Source organism: Miscanthus floridulus, chromosome 4, assembly GCF_019320115.1.
Source record: "Miscanthus floridulus cultivar M001 chromosome 4, ASM1932011v1, whole genome shotgun sequence".
In the NCBI taxonomy this organism is placed as follows: Eukaryota; Viridiplantae; Streptophyta; class Magnoliopsida; order Poales; family Poaceae; genus Miscanthus; species Miscanthus floridulus.
This window is the reverse complement of record NC_089583.1, coordinates 97764911-97781504: the sequence shown is the minus strand read 5'-3', so window position 1 is coordinate 97781504 and position 16594 is coordinate 97764911. Positions and strand designations below refer to the sequence as shown.

General features: G+C 48.3%; 2 pseudogenes; one reads left to right on the top strand and one right to left on the bottom strand.

Annotated features, from left to right (window-relative positions):
- Positions 1–3395: 3395 nt before the first annotated feature.
- On the bottom strand, positions 3396–13055 carry LOC136552255 (O-fucosyltransferase 6-like; annotated as a pseudogene).
- On the top strand, positions 9741–11064 carry LOC136552254 (uncharacterized mitochondrial protein AtMg00810-like; annotated as a pseudogene).
- Positions 13056–16594: the final 3539 nt, after the last annotated feature.

Sequence of the window (16594 nt, the reverse complement as noted above, 5' to 3'; positions counted from 1 at the left end):
AACCTGCGTGCTTGCCGTGCTGGTGCGTGGTTTGTCGGAGTGCCCGAGTCCGAGTGGGCGGCAGCGTCAAGCCGTCAATGCGACACGCGGTTCGCATCTGCGTTCCTTGGCGGTGAAAAGCCAGCCGCCCAGTAGCGAAGGGACGGCGATCCCATCTGTCCCTTGGCCGGCCGCCGGAAGTGGGCGCGGCGCCCTTTGTCCGACGTCCGTGTGCCTGCTCCCGTCCCACAGAACAGAGAGGGCGCCATGCTCACGGCATCGGCAGCGTGATTGTACGCTGTGATGCCAGTTGCCAGAGGACGCCGGTCTTGTTGGTTTGTGAGTTCACGATATCGCGGTGTTGGCGTTCGTTCGTTCCTGGAGTTTTCTGACTCTAGTCCATCACATGATGTGAGGCAACGAGCAGCGAGCGAGGTGAAATGAGTTTCATCAGTTATCCTACTGTTTTCTGCACGAACTTTGTCCGCTGCGCACCGAGGTTTGCGGAGCCCGTGCTCCAGCTCTACTGCCGCGAAACATGTCCAGTTCCTGACAGAATCCAGTGCCGCGGCCATCCATGGCTCCTGAACCCTGGAACCGTTGGGGTTGGGGGTCAACAGCGCTGCGTCAGTTTTCAAAGCTGCAGCGGATCATCAGGACAGGACACGCGGCCTTAAAAACAAGCGAGCTCCCGCACTCGACGCTATGTCCCCGTTAACAGGCTGTAAAAAAACAAAATACTGTTTCGACTGATTTATCGTGAGAAAAAAATATTATTTTAACTAAAAAACTAAAAAAGACGAATTATAACATAAGTGAACGTGGGCCAACACGTCCTCCCACGAACTGGATTGAAGCTGCTTGTCGGGCAAAGATTCCGGGCCATATCATATGGGCCGTCCAATGCTCAAGGTGGTGAACGGCATCGGAGAAGCAACTCTCTTGTTTTTTTTATTTAATTATTTATACTAACTGTTACAGTTACAGAGGAAATTTTTACTAACTCTGGTCTGTTTATCACATTGCATTACCCCCATCATCGTTTCTAACAAATACATACTCCTACCCTTTTTCGGAGATCAGAAACCACAAAACAAACTGCGAAATAGGGATTACTCCGAGACGCACTTCAACCTACCGGCTACCAGTCAGGGTCTCTTTGCAGCCTATTCGCTTGTTCGTAAACGATCGTAAATTTTCAGCTAGAAATAGTATTTTTCTCTCACACCAAACCAGCCAGCAGTAAATAATCCACGATACGATACGGCCTCCCGAACAGGCTGCAACGCCTCCTACTCGAATGTTTGACACATGTATGGGGTATTAAATATAGACTAATTACAAAATTAATTACACAACTTGCGACTAATTTGCGAGATGAATCTTTTAAGACTAATTAGCCCATGATTTGACAACATGGTGCTACAGTAAACATATGCTAATGATGGATTAGTTAGGCTTAAAAATTCGTCTCGCAAATTAACCTCCATCTATGTAATTGGTTTTGTAATTAATCTATATTTAATGCTCTTTATTAGTATTAAACATTTGATGTGACATGAATTTTAGGAGCGACTAAAAAACCAAACACCCTCTTAGTCAGTTAGGCAGTTATCACCTCTTATCTTCCCAGAATCCCAATAACCGCTTGGAAGTTGGAGAATGTGCACGTGACGGGCGGCGACGAGGCACCAGGATCCAATCTTTGACCGCGGGTCCTGTCCGAGGGGATTGGATTTGGATCGAGCCCTGCTTGCCAGGCCTGGTCCTAGACGATGGAGAGGTGGTGGAAGTGTCTATGCAAAGCAAAGGGTTAATTGGATTCATGTTATTATAATTTTCGACGTTCGGAGAAACGTTAGTACTATTTATTTATTTATTTTAAAGCATATCATTATAATTTTTTGTTTGCCACAAAAAATACCACTGAATACGTATGGACATAGCCTGGGCCCAGCTACAGTCGTATACGAAGACATATACTTCGTCTCCCCATTACTGACATGCGGGCCCCACATGTCATCTTCTTCTTCCTCTCCTCATCTTTCTCTCCTGATGGACGCATCGAAGGGGTGTGGGTGAGAGCCGCCATTGGCAGTGTGCTCGACGGGAGGAGTGGAGGGATGGGGGCGACTGGAGGAGGAGGCTGCTGCTCCCCCGTGTGGTCGCGTGGTCTCGGCGGCTGCTGCGCGCGTGGCCATGGCTGGCCGGAGCTTCTCCGCCTCGAGCCCCGGTGCGGCCATGGTAGGTCGAGCTCGCGCGCAGCTATGGCGGGCCGAAGCTCCCGTGCCTCGAGCTCTGCTGGCGCCACCAGAAATGGGCAAGCAGCAGCAGCTCGTGGAGCCCCATGACGACTTGACGAGACGGAGCTTCTTCTCGCGGTGGCCGGAGCTGGAGGCGGGCGCGCCATCGTCCCCGTCCGCGGAGCCGACGCTTCGGTGGTTGAAGCTTCGCCCCTGGGGCTGCTGCTACTGCTGCTCTAGGCGGAGGAGCTCTGGCCTGCCAGCTCCGCCTGCCGTGGCGTGCGCCATGGCCGCATGGGAACTCCGTCCGCCATGGCAGCGCGGGAGCTCGAGGCGGAGGAGCTCCGGCCCGCCATGGCTGCGCGTGCTGCTGCTGCTGCTCGCCATGGCCGTGGCCGCGCCGGGATGGAGAGAGAGAGAGAGGAGGAAGAAGAAGATGACATGTGGGGCCCGCGTGTCAGTGACAGGGGTGATAAAGTATACGTCTTCGTATACACCTGCAGCTGGGCCCAGGTTGTGTCCATACGTATTCAGTGACATTTTTGTGGGAAACGAAGGATTATAATGACATGCTTCAAAATAGGCGAATAGTAATGGCGTTTCTCCAAACGTCGAAAATTATAATGGCATGAATCTAATTAACCCCTATGCAAATGCTTCAGCCTTCAGGTGACCAGGCCTGGCCTTAAATTGGACAGTTCGTTCATGGATCGGACGACACATACACAAGCTGACAAACATACATTACCACACGCAAATTGAAACTAGCTTAACTTGTTGGATTCCTTGTGACGAGACTTGCCCGCTCATATTTCCTTAACATAGGTGCTTCCTCAGATATGTCGTCGGAGATGCTCGAGGAGTAAGCTTATGTGCATGTGTTGTGAGCGCGTGTGCACATATGTAATCTTCTGTGTTTGTTCTGTGATTCGGAAGAAAAAAATGCATTTATCACATTATTATTCATGCCTCACGCCAACTTCCCAACATTGCAGAAAGACCGAAACGTTGTCTCTGCTATTCAAGCAAAATGCGATCAATAAAACCCTGATGTCAGTGACAAATACTTTCTTCTGACAAAGATTAGACAATGTTAGATTGCAATATGTCAACAAGGTCCAGCACAAAACAACAGTAACTGTAAAAAACGATGCCAAGAAATCTGGCTTACCAACAAAAAAAGAAGTTTAGAAAATTAAGCAGGATATACACATTTCCATGAGCGATTAGCAATGGCAGGATGTTAAGAAAAGGAGGGAAAATCATGCCCTCATTCAGCTAGGGGAAAGAGGATGGACAGCTGCACACCAGAAAATCTATGTACACCAGGGGCTGCAGATCTAAGCTAGTTCGGAGATGTCCAAACCATAAAATTGCTGCCACATACAACACATGTATATGCAAAGTCAGATTTTGCATAGCTCTACCGGAAGAAATAGCTGCACAACTTGACTAATCCGACAGGATCTCCTCTAGCTCAGGATCCTCTTGTCTGATCACAGAATCATCGTCAGGTTCAGTGTCAATCACCTCTCCTCTCCCGCTGCTATCCGGATCTTCCTCTGTATCAGATCCATCTGCCTCTTCGTCAGTATAAACAGGATATGGCGGCCTACCACTACCAATGGCAATGGCTTTCCTTATTCCGGTGTCAGTTACAGGTTCCTGGCTACTTCGAGAAATGAATTTGACTACTACTGAGTTTCTGCCGGTCTTTTCACATATACAGGCCGCAGGATTGGCAAGAAATTCACCCCTTCCTGGTGTGATTTCCATGGGCTCTCCCATATATCCTTTCTGGACTGTTCGCACCTGTGAGGCAAATGCATCCCAAGACATATTTCCCCTCTTCATGAATAAGGGACAGAGCTGTTTAGCATTTGGCCGGATTGTTCTCTTGTGGCCAAAATATCTCCTGGAGAGAGCACAAGTACAGATGATCTGGAACAAGATTGGATTACAATAAGTAAAAAAAAAAAAGAGGGGGGGGGGGGGGGGGGGGGGGGGGGAGTTAACAGCAGATAAACATAAGAACAGTTTCAAAAGATGCATTACCTTTGCCCAGCCAGAATTTTGGCCATGTTACCAATGTTGTTAGCCACAAAAGCATCACTTTCATCACAGACAATGAAATCGATTGCAGCCATGCGAGATGAGAACTGCAGGAATGGAGCAAGCTCCTCTTGGCTTGACAGCGTTTCTTTTGTATGGAAATTAGGAAACAGTGCTTTGAGGGATGCTAAAGTATCTTCGCCTCCATATATCTCACCAGAAACAACATAAATGTGCACATCACTTCTGTAGCCTAATGCCCTCAACATCGACCCTACCTCCTCAGGAGTTAGTGGACACCTACCTTGCCTTCTTCCTTTCTCCGGGTCACGTATCTGGAATATGAAAACGTAACAAGATTAGCAAAAGGTAATTCTATCTCAGTATGTGAGTAACGACTACACATCACACAACTCGTACATGCAAGGTTCTCCATCGTTTGCGAATTGCAGCTAATTCTCTCCTCTCCTTTTCTCCACCACCATAATAGCACCCAGAAAAAGCGAGCATGTCAGGTTCAAATCTGCCATCAGAATAACAATCATGTCTTGTTCAAGAAAACAAAACGAGCTAATGTTGTACGGAACAGTAATGGGGAAGTAATAAGATACATTTCCACTTTTTATATATTTAACCAACCATCTTTCATTCTTTTCTGCTAAATTGCCATTTTATTTAAGATCACAGAGAACCGGCAGGAGCAGAAGGGAAACCAACTAGCAATCTTAGCAATTTTATTTCAACAATTAATTCATTTTCTTATAGTACACAAACAGAACAGAAGGAAATATTCTGGAGATGGTGAAACAAAGAAGCTCTAAGAGAAAAGTTTGAGACAATTCAATGGCCAAAGAAGTGAAAAATCATCATCATTATTCAGACTACAGCTTTGGTTAATCATTATTAATAGTATAAGGTTTTCTGCCCAGGAACAGATGCACCACCCACTATTGATAGATCAGAGGTCCAAAGTAGTCTACGTTCATGTACTTGCTACTGAGTGAGCTGAAACAGGTAAAATTTGAACAAAATGATAAATGAAGACTGACAAAAGGTTCAATTAATGTTACAGGATGAAGCAACCTTAGGTGAAGAGCAATAAAATATCTGCTCTTTTCTCGCATTCGTTGTATTAGCTTTTCAGCCAATTCTTGTATCGGGTCAGTAAATCTCAGAGCATGACTATGCAACGTAGTTTTTGCAGGTCAGTGTCCAACTTATTTGAGAGCCTATAATCATATTTAGTCGTTCGAATAACCTGCACCACCAGGAATTAAAATGAGCTATGTGACTGGATTGTTATGAAATCAAATATCTCCCAAACTCTCAGCCACAAAAATTAGTAGAAGAGGACTAGGAGGCATTATAAATAAGAAAAGAAATGGCCACCCAAATTCAAGTCTGTTAGCGATAGGCGCCCTAATAGGCTGTTATGGGCCGGTGCGGTTAAGCACCTTAGGGATTAAGATAGATTGATAAGGCAAGGATCACCGTTGATTGGGTGTTTCTATAAACCCTTAGGGATCCTTGCCTATATAATGTATCCCTGTACCCCTTTAATCAATCAATCAATCAATCCCGAGGCTAATTGCTCTCATGGTATCACGCTTAGGTTTAGACTTCCGCTGCACCTTCCTCTTTTGCGCCGGCTGACTGCCGCGCCGCCCGCTTCCTCCGCGCGCCGGCCCCTCGCCGTGCTGCGCCTCGCACCGGCCTCAGCCGCGCGCCTCCCAGCCCACGCGCGCTCGCGCGCCGGCCCCTGCTGCGCCGCGCCGCCATGGGCTCTTCTCCGCCTACTCCCAGAGACGACGACGACGGCTCCGCCACCTCCCTCCAGGCCGACGAGGTTGCTCGGCGGCTCGCCCAGGAGCAGGCGAATGAGGCCGCCGCCACCGCTCAACGCCTGGAGCGCGAACGCAAGGCCACGCGCGACGCCGCCCTGGCTCGCGCCCTCGAAGCCGAGCAGCAGGCCGCGGCTGCCGCCAAGGAGCGGGACGAGGCGGCCCAGCGCGCCAGCGACGCCCTCGCGCGCGCCGCCATGGAGCGGGCAGCCGCCGACGCTGCCATCGCGCCCGAGTCTTCAGGAGGAGCCACTGCGCCGCCTCGAGGAGCTCCTACGCCGACCGACCTCCGCGCGGCCATGCTTCACCACGAGGCCGTGGCCCTGCTCCAACTCCACTAACAGGCCGTCGCCGTCAGCAACATCCGGAACCACGTCACCACCATCCTCGACGTCGACTCCGGTAACTTCAACCGTTGGTGCGATCAGTTTCTGCTCATCCTCGGCAAGTTTTCACTCCAGAGCCATGTCCGCGAAGACCCTCCAGTCCCGATTTCTCCTGATTGGGCCCGGATGGACTGCGTCGTCAAGTCCTGGATCGTCGCCACGCTCACGAATGATCTGGGCGAGATCATCCGTGCCCAGGGCTCCACAGCCCGGCACGCCTGGCTCGCTGTCGAGTCGCACTTTCTCGGCAATCGGGAGGCTCGCTCCATTCAGCTAGAGACGCGGTTTCGCAACTTCGTCCAAGGCGACCTCTCCGTCACCGAGTACTGCCGCAAGCTGAAGAAGATGGCCGATGATCTCACGGCCCTCGGCGAGGTCATCACCGACCGCACCCTCGTCCTCAACGTCATCCGCGGCCTCAACGAGCGCTTCGCCCACGTCGGCACGCTTCTTCGCCGAGCCAAGCCCTTCCCCACGTTCCTGGAAGCCCGTGAGGATCTCATCCTTGAGGAACTCACCATGGCGAATCGCAAGGAGGCTCCAGCAGCTGCACTCACCGCCTCGACTACTCCCACCGCGGCACCTCCACCTTCTGCAGGCTCTGGAGGCGCTGGAGGGGGCTCCAAGGCTCCCAACAGCCGCCGCAGCAAGCGCGGTGGCGGCGGCAAAGGACAAGGCAGCAGCAGCGCTTCAGGACAGGGCTCCCGGCCCCCTGCCGGCGCCACACAGCAGCAGCAAGCTGCTGGACAGCAGCAGCAACTGGCTGGGGGGGCGCCCTTGGCCCAGCTTCTACAATCCCTGGTCTGGCACCATCCAGATGTGGCCAGGAGCTCCTCGTCCGCCTCTGGCACCCATCCCGGTGCCCCCTCACCTCCAGGCGCAGCACCAGGCACAGCAGCAGGCCCTGCTCGCTCAGCAGCAGCAGCAGGCGCTTGTTGCTCACCAGCAGCCCGCTGGACAGTGGGTCGCTCCGGGGTATTACAACCCTATGACCGGCCTCCCTTCCTGGGACCCGACGGATCTCGTCGCCGCCTTTAGCACGACATCGCTGACCCCTCCTTCGACCAACGAGTGATACTTCGACTCAGGTGCTACTTCACATATGACATCTCAGCCCTCCTCTCTTTCACATGTTCTTCTCCCGCGGTACCCTAACCCTTCATCTATTATTGTCGGTAATGGCTCCCTTATTCCTGTCACTGCCACTGGCTCCACAGAGTTATCATCCAATTTACGTCTTAATAATGTTCTTGTGTCGCCACAAATTATTAAGAATCTTATCTCTGTTCGTCAATTTACTATTGACAATAATTGCTCTGTTGAGTTTGACCCCGCTGGTTGTTCTGTGAAGGTTCTCCCATCTCGAAAAGAGATCGTCCGGTGTAATAGCTCCGGGCCATTGTACCCACTTCGCCTTCCACCAGCACTTTCCTTTGCCGCTCAGGGCTCCTCTCCACTATGGCATCGGTGTCTTGGGCATCTTGGTCACGAGGACTTGTCAAAGCTCGCGTCTAGTGTTTCATTCCCTATTCAGGATTGTTCCGATTTATGTCATGCTTGTCAGCTAGGGCGTCATGCTCGTCTGCCCTTTCATGTGTCCACCTCTCGTGCGTCTAGCAAGTTTGATCTTATTCATTGTGATTTATGGACCTCTCCAGTTGTCAGCATTTCTGGTTATAAATACTATTTGGTCATTCTTGATGATTGCACTCACTATTTGTGGACATTTCCTTTACGACTTAAATCTGACACTTTCAGCACGCTTGCTCAACTCATCGCCCACGCCTCCACTCAATTTGGCGCCCGCGTCAAAGCCGTACAGTGCGACAACGGGAAAGAGTTTGACAACTCCAGCACCTGGCACTTCTTCCTCACCCAGGGCATCCACCTTCGCATGTCCTGCCCTTACACCTCGTCTCAGAACGGTAAAGCTGAACGTATTATTCGCTCTATAAATAATGTTGTTCGCTCCCTGCTCTTTCAGGCGTCCATACCTCCCTCCTACTGGGTGGAGGCTCTCTCCACGGCGACTGTTCTCAACATATTGCCCACCAAGACTCTAGAGTTCTCCACACCTCATCTTGCCTTGTTTGGCAAGCCACCCACATATGATCATCTGCGAGTCTTCGGTTGCAAATGTTATCCCAACATGTCCGCCACTGCCATTCACAAGCTTGCCCCTAGGTCTGTCCTGTGCGTCTTCCTAGGCTATTCAGCTCATCATAAAGGGTACCGTTGCCGTGACCTATCATCCAATAGAGTCATCATCTCCCGGCACGTCATCTTCGATGAAACGGCCTTCCCTTTCGCTGAGCGTCATGGTCCTAGTAATCCAGCAGACCTCGAGTTTCTTGCCGATGACACTACTGATGCTGTGCCCGCTCCTATTGGACCGTCGCACAAGTGTTTGCCTGCAGGAACTCCTCCCAGTACCTCCAACGCCACCCGCGCCCCTGCCGGTCCCCGTGAGGCCGTGCCTGGGGCGCCCCTGGAGCCTCCCGAGGATGTTGAGGATCCTCCGACGCCCGCGCTCTACGTCCCCCCTGCGCTGCCACCAGGAGTCCCTCTTCCGCGACACGCGCGGCCCTGGAGCTGCCCGACGCGCTACGTGCCGGTGTGACATCCCCTGCGTCGTCCGCGGGCTCCCCAGCACCCCTGCAGGCGCCCCGCGGGCCACCACCAAGGTTCCCACTTCTCCGGCCGGCTCGCGACTTCACGTACGTCTACACGCGTCGGCCGCGCGAGCCACCGGCCGCCCCGGCTGCTGCACCAGCCGCCTCAGCTGCTACACCGGCCGCCCCTGCTGCAACAGCAGCCCCGCTGCCCAAGGGTGCGGTTGTTGTTCCTCCGGTGGCCAACCAGCACTCCATGGGCACCCGTTCGAAGAGCGGCTACAGGATGCCCGCTATCTACCACGCCGTGCCTCTATCTCCGGTGCCGAAGACCTTCCGTAGCGCTCTTGCTGACCCCAATTGGCGAGCAGCTATGGAGGAAGAACATAGTGCTCTCCTGCAGAATCACACCTGGGATCTTGTGCCCCGTCCTCCTCGGGCCAATGTTGTCACTGAGAAGTGGATCTTCAAGCACAAGCTTCAGTCTGATGGCTCTCTCGAGCGGTACAAGGCACGTTGGGTTCTTCGTGGCTTTACCCAGCGGCCTGGTGTGGATTTTGATGAGACCTTCAACCCTGTGGTGAAGCCTGCTACTGTCCGCACGGTGCTCTCCTTAGCGCTCACTCGCCACTAGCCCATTCACCAGCTGGATGTGAAGAACGCCTTTCTTCATGGCAATTTGACTGAGACAGTGTACTGCCAGTAGCCGTCCGGGTTCGAAGATCCAGCCCATCCGGATTTTGTCTGCCTCTTGAAGAAGTCGCTCTATGGCCTGAAGCAGGCTCCTCGTGCTTGGTACAGTCGGATGGCCTCTTACTTGCTGTCTATTTGGTTTGTCGAAGCCAAGTCAGACACCTCACTCTTCATCTATCAACGCGGATCAGACACAGCCTACCTGTTGCTGTATGTTGATGATATTGTCCTCACAGCCTCGTCGTCAGATTTTCTTCGGCGGATCATCTCAGCACTTCAGCGGGAGTTCGCCATGAAAGATCTTGGTGAACTACATCACTTCCTCGGTATGCATGTTCAGCGACGTGGTGATGGACTCCTGCTCTCACAGCGACAGTACATGCTGGATATCTTAGATCGCGCCGGGATGACCGAGTGCAAGCCGTGCTCTACACCAGTTGACACCAACTCTAAGGTTGCTGCAGCTGAGGGGGCCCCTGTGTCTGATGCTACAGACTTTCGCAGTCTTGCCGGAGCTCTTCAGTACTTGACGTTCACTCGCCCAGACATTGCATATGCTGTTCAGCAGGTCTGCCTCCACATGCATGACCCTCGAGAGCCTCACCTTGCTGCTCTGAAGCGGATTCTTCGCTATGTTCAGGGCACACTCCACCTCGGTCTCCTGCTGCGACCGACTACTTCGACTGATCTTGTTGTCTACACCGACGCTGATTGGGTTGGTTGTCCCGACACTCACAGATCCACCTCGGGTTATGCAGTGTTCCTCGGTAACAATCTCGTTTCCTGGTCTTCCAAGCGCCAGAATATAGTATCAAGATCAAGTGCTGAAGCCGAGTATCGCGCAGTGGCTAATGGAGTTGCAGAGGCGACCTGGCTACGTCAGCTTCTTTTGGAGCTACATGCCCCTCTTTGGCGCGCCACACTGGTGTACTGCGACAACATCAGTGCCGTCTACATGACCTCCAACCCGGTGCAACATCAGCGCACCAAGCACATTGAGATCGATCTTCACTTCGTCCGGGAGCGAGTCGCCATTGGTGATCTACGAGTTCTGCATGTTCCTACCTCCTCGCAGTATGCTGATATCTTCACCAAGGGGCTGCCTACCTCAGTGTTCACGGAGTTTAGGTCCAGTCTAAACGTGCAAAGTGGCTGACGTTTCGACTGTGGGGGAGTGTTAGCGATAGGCGCCCTAATGGGCTGTTATGGGCCGGTGCGGTTAAGCACCTTAGGGATTAAGATAGATTGATAAGGCAAGGATCACCGTTGATTGGGTGTTTCTATAAACCCTTAGGGATCCTTGCCCATATAATGTACCCCTGTACCCCTTTAATCAATCAATCAATCCCGAGGCTAATTGCTCTCAAAGTCGAAGAGGACTCAAACTTGGGTGGTGGGGGTGTGCATCCACACCTCCTACCGACTGAGCTAAGGCCCAGTTCCTAAATCAAAACTACACATAGAGGCATCAAAGAAAATTCAAATTTCATTATTTTATGCTTCTATGTTTTTTAAATAAAACTACACATAGAAGCATAAAAATAACGAAGTGTGCAAATAAGTTACATAAAAACGCAAGAAGCAAAGCATTATTGAAAAATCGCCCTCAAAAGATAAATTCCTCAAAAGCAGTGCAAGTTAGTGAAAAAAAATTGACCGCTAAAATAACTGGTCAGTAAATTTATTTAGTGATATATGAAAAGGCATAATAAAATATAGTATAGTCATGATAACGTAGAAAAGGACTAAGATTAACTTCATATAAATAAATGTCGGCCAGCTAAGCCATAGGTTGCATAACTCACATGTTTCTTCAGAAGTGCTGGTAAGATGCGGTTCAAGTAACACTGTGGAGTACATTTTCAGGGGACACACATTTTATAAGGTTTCATTGCTTTACCTCCTTTTTCTGGAGGCTCTTTGATAATTCTGATATCCTTTTCAAGAAATGAGATGAACCAGTCCATATCAAAGATTTCTGAAAAATTACTGCAGTATTGGATACAAAAGAAGTGGAATAAATTAAATCTTAACACCTATAAATGGTAAAAGATCATTGGCTGTAATTTGAGAAGTGTTCACTGGTCACTATTGCATACCTTGAATCTTTCCAGAAAGATGCTTGATCCAGTCTGGGAACAACAAGTGTAGCGTTCAAAATATGTGCAGCAACTACAGCATCAACTATATAGAAAGAAGCAGGGGTCATGATACGTCTATAGAGAAAACTAGCTTAGTTTTATACACCACATGTATTATACATCAACTGGTGAGGCTGACAAATTTAGATACCCCAGGTTGTTTGAACAGGTCCTGACAACATAAGTTATACACCACGTGTAGCTTAGTTTGCAGCAATAAGATAAAAAAGATTGTGAAACATGTGGAGAAAAGAATTCATGTTTACTTCAGGTGTTTTAATCATATCAATCCGTTTACAAGAAGACAGTCAGAGAAACATCTCACCCCTGTTCTCTGCTGATTGAGACCTCCACTTGTAACAACAATCAAGTATCGATCTGGTTGAGTGGTAACACCAGAATCTGCCAAAAACAAATAAAAAAAGGAAAGGCCTTTAGGCGGATATAGTTGTTAAATCATCATACATCATAATGCTAATGAAAAACGATGCACATAGTCATTCATCATTGACACAGGTCAGAGTACATAGCATCCAACAGTTATGACAAGAAAGTATAGATTATAAGCAGTAATTCACAGCAGAGTTACTACTCACCAAGAAATTTACTGCTAGAGTTGCTGCATCCATGGAAGTTGCTAGCAAGCTTCGATCGCCAAAGATCATCCTGCCTAGTCCATCCATGTGTCTACATTTTGGGCGAAGTATAACTGGATGATCAGCTATTAATAATGAAAGGTCCAACCTGACATTTCTTATGATTTAAAACAGACAGGATGGGCTCCGCCGGAGCCGTTTGTCTGCGGGCTCATACAGAGTAATAGAAAGAAAAACAATCAGATCGGGAAGCACGGACAAGGCTGCCAGGGTCCGTCCATACCGGATGGCGGCGGAGGAACCGTCGGGAGGAGGATGAGGATGAGGATGAGGTGCCGAGGCCCGGGCGGGGGTCGGCGCGGAGAGGAGTGAGACGGAGAGGAGCGAGATGGCTAGGAAGAGCAGGCCTAGCCCGGCCGCCGGCAGCGCAATGCGGCGCAGGCACCGGTGGTGGCGGCCGTGCCCGTGCGGGTAGCCGCGCCGCAGCGGCTGGCCCATCTGCGGCGGTCGGCGGGGCCGAGTGGGGCGGGAGGGTGGCGACTCAGGTTGAAAACGCACGGAAACGGGCGGAAAAACCTCCGTCCCGTTTTCGTTTCTACATTTCATAGTCCAAAACGGTATCGGGATGGGAAAGGCTGGGGTCCGGTGCGGGAGCAGAAAATAGGGGTGTTCGGAAATGGACAAATATGGACAGAAAGATAACGGAAATGGGCGGAAATCAAGAACTTAAACGATGATGACATATTAATATCATAACATCAGCTGCTGCACATGTCAATATCATAATTCATATCACATGCTTAATCACATATCAATATGCTGCACGGTATGTCACCAGTGCTGGAAGTGACAACCAGTCAAGCACCAGTGCAGTGCAGTGTACTACTGTCATTGCTGAAAAAGGCAATATGCCACGGCTGATTAACTGCTGCCAGCATGTCACTGCTAACACTAACATCACTAGATCACTAGGCATAACAGCACTAGACCACTAGGCACCAGTGCAGTGCACCACGCCACCACTGCTAGCAATCACAAAATATTGTCAAGAATTCAAGAGCATCTTAACCAAGCAACCAACCAACCACAAAATATTAGAAATGACCAAGCAACATTTAATAAGTTCACAAAATCACATAGGTCCTCTTCGTTTCTCTTATAATATGTCTTTTTAGCTTGTTTTTTTAGCCGGAACAATATTTTTCTCTCACAACAAATCAGCCGGAACAAAGTTTCGGTTTGTTTTTTCAGCGAAGCGAACGGGGCTATAGTCACAACCACAAGGAAACATCCAGTACAATAGTCCACAACATTTAATAAATCCACAAATCATAAAGTTTCTACCACAAGGAAACAAAGCTATGCAGTCATAGCTCACCACCATCTTTAATCATGACATCAGGATCACTTATCACATCTTTTTTCTATAATTTTTAGCACATGTGTATTCATGATTAATTGCAAACATGTAGCTATATTATTTTTCTCTTGCAAGAATGGTTATTGAAACAACAACCAAGACAAATAAACAAATACCTCATCATCTGTTGGGTGACTCGAGTTCACCGGGGAGGTTTGAAATCAGCCACAATTGAAGGAATAGATTTAGAATCTAAAAAATAACAAGTCAAGGCATATATACATCAGTACAGTACATGAGTACATCACATATATTTGGAAAATTCTAATTGAACAAATGAGCCAATTAATATCTTTTTTTGCAGCATGTACCCAGTTTTTGGTGCAGATCAGCGCTTGTACTATCTTAGGGTCAAGACGATTACGATATGGATCAATTATCTGGCCAACTCTGCTAAATGCAAATTCGGATGCAACCGTGGACACTTAAATGGCCATCATATCATGAGCTATTTGTGAAAGGATAGGGTATTTGTCGGTATTGTTTTTCCAATATGATAAAATATCAAACGGATTTTGCTTCAATAGTGGCTCTGCCATGTATTTGTGTAGCTTATTTGTGTCACTGCTATTAGGCCTATGATCATCATATAAGAAGCTCTCAAGTTCATCATCTCTATTTTTAGCTAGAGGATCCGTTGGACTAAGATGTTCATTTTGATTCACATCACTCTTATTCTTTGAACTAGAGCTAGCATAAAATTGGTACAAGTTCTTCACAACAGTAAGAAACTCATTAAGATGAATCTAATAGTAGTCACCATAGAACTTTCTCATGTAGTACTCTAAAAGCTTCTTTTTTGTACCTAGGATCAAGAAAGCAAGCTATTGCAAGACTCATGCTAGAACAGGTCTAATACTTTTCAAACTTTTCGCTCATAGCAATGACCATTTTCTTAATAGTTAAGTCTGCACCAAAACACCAATTATCAAGCAACTCTTTTATCTCACAAAAACCTCTATAGAATAGATTTGCAGTAGGATATGATGTACCAGAAAGCAATATAGTAAGGTCGTAGAACTTTTTCAAGCATTGAAATACAGTTGTAGCCATTTTTCATTCATCATCATTAGAAGTAATTTTTGTATACTTACTTTGATTTGATGTCTTGAGTCAAATGAAAGCATATTTGTAGTACAAGGCATCCTTAAGCATCAAGTAGGTTGAATTCCACCTAGTTGTAACATCTAGTTAAATTCCCTTTGTTGTATCCAGTCGACACTCAGTAGCACACTTCATAAGCTTTTCCCATTGTAAGGGAGAACCCTTCACAGTTAGTACCAAGGCTTTAATCTTCTTAAGTGCTTTAGAAATAATAGCCAGCCCATCTCTTGCAACCAAATTAAGTACGTGACAACCACATCTAATATGAAAAAATATCCCATCACACACTAAAGAAGTTTTTTCGTTCATTTGGAGATCAGCAACAATATCAGTGACTACCACAAAATTATTCGATGCATTATCTAAAGTCAAGGCAAACAACCTCTGCTCAACAAACCACTTCACCATGGTTTCAGTAAATGACTCTGACAACTTATGACCAGTATGTCTACCTTCCACATGAAAGAAACCCACAATTCTCTTCTGAATACACCACTCATCATCTATCCAGTGCAACATGACACACATATACCCTTTGTTTTGACATGATGTCCACATGTCTATTATTGCACTAAAGCGACATTTAACTGTCTTCAAATAAGCATATAACTTATCCTTTTCTATTTCATATATGTCCATTATATCCTTTCTACCAGTGACTCTAGACTTAATGTAAAGCTAGGATGCAAGGAGTTGATGAAATCAACAAAGTAGTCATGCTCAACAATGTTGAATGGGTACTCATGCATGATTACTGCCAAATAGAACTTCTTGAGACTTGTCTCATAATCATACCTGTAAGGAACAACAGTGCTAACATCTTTCCCAAGGTCTTTTTCAGCCCTGAGTTGCATCTGTCCTTTGACAATACTATGACATGACTTCAAATGATTACGAAATGCATTTGTTCCATTGTTGGACTCAGCCCTGTACTTATGCTTATAATGTGGGAAATTGCAATGGCCCCACAGCTGCTCATACTTCTTGCCACCCTCCTCTATGACAATAGAGCGCTTGGTGAAATACTTCCACACAGCAGAGGTGCACCTCTTCACCCTCTTTGATGACCCCACAACCTCCTCTTCATCATCGTCAGCATCAAGGGCCACTATATCTACAGCAGCAATAGCACATGGTTCTTGGGTACTAGGGTTAGTGTTACCCCCATCAACTTTAGTTCTAGGTCCACTGCCACCACCAGTGCTAGTGCCAACCACTTGATTTGCATTCTTTGTTGCTGAAGATGAGGCTGATACACTGTGTGGTACACTCTGACTCTGACTGCCAACTCCACTTTCTTTCCTCTTGTTGCCTACCAAAAAAATCAACAATAATGCAAGTATGCAACTTGAGTCTATTTGTGTGCTACTGAGTCTGACATCTCAACAAGTGACTAAGTGAGACTGTGAGAGACATACCTGCTGCCGCTGAAATGGATCCGGATCCACTGGTGCTGCCTTTGACAGAAGATGGTGGCGGTGGTGACGTCGATAGGAACATGGTGCCCAGCCCTAAGTATTTCTTAGG